At 49.0% G+C, this 3,764-nt stretch overlaps 1 long non-coding RNA gene across 1 annotated transcript; it reads left to right on the forward strand.

Annotated features, from left to right (window-relative positions):
• The first annotated feature begins 432 nt into the window (after nt 1-432).
• LOC148118794 (uncharacterized) lies at nt 433-3,548 on the forward strand. The gene is made up of 2 exons (XR_015735727.1): nt 433-741; nt 2,419-3,548. It is a non-coding gene; the product is annotated as an uncharacterized LOC148118794 (long non-coding RNA).
• The last annotated feature ends 216 nt before the right edge of the window (nt 3,549-3,764 follow it).

Raw genomic sequence — 3,764 nt, forward strand, 5'->3', positions numbered from 1 at the left:
CGGTTCTGGGCAGTCGGGAACAAACAAGCAGACTTCCCCAAAACCTGCAGATGATCTCCAAATTCAAGTGAAAAAGAACAAGATGCCTGCCATTGACTTGTGTGTACTGGGGTGTGAAGAAGTTCCACTCTCAACATCTTGCAGAGCAATCAATCAAGATGTTATACTCTATAGTCTAACTTTCTTTGCAGAAAGTACTGGAGCTTAAGGCTTCATGATCAGATTCAGGTTTTCAGTCTCAGCTACATGATTGGAACCATCTAGGTCTGGAGCTATAAAGGCCACTGGTGCCTGTGAAGGGCCGCATCCACTTGCTCCATTATAAGATGGCGCTGGCATCTGGTTTCACCGCCAGGTGAACAAGGTAACGCACACGTGTTTGGTAACTTTCCACTGCTGCGTCCCTGCCTACTCCCGAGGCATCATCTGGGATTATGGGCAGCAGACCAATCCAAGAGTGACACGTCCGAAGCAAGGACTGTTTCCTATATAAAGGATGGGTTCCTTCATATCTGGGTCCCCGGCCATGTTAGCTGATGCTCTCTCTCTCAGGACGCATTAAAGCTATTTCTGCAGAAGAATCCTAGTGTCCCGCGTGGTTCTTGCTGGCGAGACGATAGCGTGGGACATTTGGTGCTGATACCCGGGAAATCCTGACCATCACTCACACCAACGGGGATCTCTTGAATTCACCTTGGATTCAGAAAGGATTCAGAACTGCAGGTCTGCATGTTCAGAGAGGTATGATTATTCCTGGACTCCGGATGGCATATCAGAAACTGGATACAGTGAGAGGTTAGGCGCAAGCGCAAGAAAAGGAAATAAGTAAAAATGACCCCCCGGTGGTTCTAAAAATGGGGGAGAAGACTGATCTACAAGGTCAAAAGCTTTATGTTATGTTGTTCATGTTGTCTTTTGTGTACCGGACAGGAGAAAGATATTTAAATTTAGAAACTGCTAAGGATATGATGTTTTGGAAAAGAGGTTCTGTTTTCGTCTCCACAGAAAATGAGAGCCTAAAGGTGTACTTGGGATTTATGTGGTTTGAATCACCGAGACCTCCTGAAATGTTGTAGTGTATACCCCTAAAATGCAACATCCCAATTCAGCAGGAAATAGCCAGAGAGACTGACGATGCCCAAATCCCCTGAAAGATTAAATGAGGTCATTTCAATGGTTTCAGAGCAGCAAATCTGCTTCTCTGAATTCTGCTTTGCTCCATGCACCAGTTTGGGCTCGGAATGGGTGCAGCTGCGGCTGGAGGGTGGCTGGAGCGGAACTTTGCTCAGTGGCTATGGTGGGGGGCACATTGCGCCGGCTCAGTCGATGTCTGGCCTGGAGGATGTCACAACAGTACCGAGAATGAGAGCGGTGCCACAAGCTGCCAGGCCAGAAGGCTTACAATGTACCTAAAACTGTGAGGGTCTCTGAGGCTAAAATGACTCTGGTTCCACTTGGCTATGTTAAACTATGCTGACTTCAGGCAGGACTGATCGTAATTATGATAAAAGCGCAATTAAGGTTTAGGCGCAGTAAACAGGCACTACGGTATTACATCTACATAGTGCGACTTAAGTTTTAAGAACTGCTTAACATTTCAAGAACTCAAGTCCTCCTGAAAGATTGCTGTATATACGCTTGGCTTATCTAATGTTTCAGGATCCACAGGGAGGTGGATGCAAAAAGCCCTTGGATTTTAAGGTGATTGGGTCATTGGCTAAATCTGTGAGAATTTACAGCCGCTTTTACTGTGGCACAGGTGTTGAGAGTTTGCTAATAAGGAAGCGGCCCTGTTCACCGCCTCTCCCATCAGCCCCTTGAGCTGCAGCGGCTCCGGCGCGGACCTTGAGATATTGCCGGCCTATGCCACCTCGGTCTGGGTGTCGGCTCCCGCCACACTCCCCCAACACAGCCGCGGAAAACTAGGCTAGCCCCGCGGGGAAGGCAGGGGCGCCTGGGGGTGGAGCCGCCACTTCCTGGCCCGGGACAGCCAACAGGCCCAGGGCCGCGTGCAGCCCTAAAGGGACAATGTTCAATGAGGTTTACGCCTGCCAAATGCAGCCTAGAGAAAAAAAAAAAGCCCATAGTTTCCAACACGCCTCTGGTAGATTAAGCAATAGTCTAGTTATCTTCTAGGTAATTGGACTGGAGAACTTACCAGTTCTTGTTAAAATCGAAAAAAGGGGGGGAATAATAAAGGAATTGCCCCCGATGGCAAGAATGGCTATTGCCATGGCTCTGTTCACTATAAATTTTTTAAATCTGGATGATAATGGCCAAAATGCTGCAATACGACATTGTTCGGATCCGCAGCGGCCCAAAGATTTGGTTAAATGGAAAGATGTGCTTTCTAATGAATGGAAAGGCCCGGATCCCATTCTATTGAGATTCAGGGGAGCTGTTTGTGTCTTCCCATAGGATCAAGAAAGCCCATTCTGGGTACCGGAGAGACTGACCCGAACGGTGAAGAGTGACCCACAACACGCGGACTCGCCTGAGGATTTGGCTGCTGTTCCTCCTGCCATTTTGCGGATGGATGACAGCGGTTGTGATGAAACACCGATGGGGGATACTCTCAGCCTTCCCGAAGCCGACACCAGTCAGCCATAGAGTGGCGGTGTTTCCTCGGTTTTTTACAACCAATGAGACTCTGGGGCTCCCCTACCTTCCTAGAGATGATTTATAAGCTTGGCCGTAGGATTCCAGTCCTGGGTCATGTCCTTCATCCCCTACTTCAAAAAATGGGTGGGGGTGGAAATGTTTTGGAGCAGCCATATGCTGTGGAATAGTGTTTCTCCTCTGGATGGTCTGCTGACTCAAATCCCAAAGTCGTAGGGACAAAGTGGTTATTGCACCAGCGCTGGCTGCCCTGGAACAGGGAGCCTCTACTTATGTGTGGTTATCTTTGTTGAAGTAGTAAGGTTTATGCCAACCAGCTCCTGCACCCCTAGGACAGTGGTCCATGGCACAGGGTGGAGTGTTTGGCTTAGCTAGCCCTGAAGGTTGTCGAGCTAAAGAGCATCACACAGAGAATGGCCCTCTCTGAGAGATATGTCGCCCTGCATAAGGATTTCCTGCCACATATTCCCTTTCCCAGAAAAATGGCAGAGGGCAGGCCGGATAAGTTCCAGATATCATGAACCTAGGGGCAGATTCCGTGTAAGCCCATTTTAATGTTTCCACTTTGGGAAGTGCGACCTCTATCTTTACCTTCTGAGGGAGTTGCCTTTCTGCAAAGAAGTAAAAAAGGGGGGAGATGTGAAGGGCCGCATCCACTTGCTCCATTACAAGATGGCGCTGGCATCCGGTTTCACCGCCAGGTGAACAAGGTAATGCACACGTGTTTGGTAACTTTCCACTGCTGCGTCCCCGCCTACTCCCGAGGCATCATCTGGGATTATGGGCAGCGGACCAATCCAAGAGTGACACGTCCGAAGCAAGGACTGTTTCCTATATAAGGGATGGGTTCCTTCATATCTGGGTCCCCGGCCATGTTAGCTGATGCTCTCTCTCTCTCAGGACGCATTAAAGCTATTTCTGCAGAAGGATCCTAGTGTCCCGCGTGGTTCTTGCTGGCGAGACGATAGCGTGGGACAGGTGCCCACAACTCTTCCCTGCTATTCTGACTGAACTGCTCAGAATGTATTACCTCATTATTGTGGTTGTTAACAGTACCCCACACAACCACTGATGAACTGGGGGTCTCTATGCCACAACTCTGGTCCTCACATTGCCCTCTTTCTAAAGGTAAGGGATCATCAGGT

The sequence above is a fragment of the Myodes glareolus genome, chromosome 20, assembly GCF_982192425.1.
Source record: "Myodes glareolus chromosome 20, mMyoGla1.1, whole genome shotgun sequence".
In the NCBI taxonomy this organism is placed as follows: domain Eukaryota; kingdom Metazoa; phylum Chordata; class Mammalia; order Rodentia; family Cricetidae; genus Myodes; species Myodes glareolus.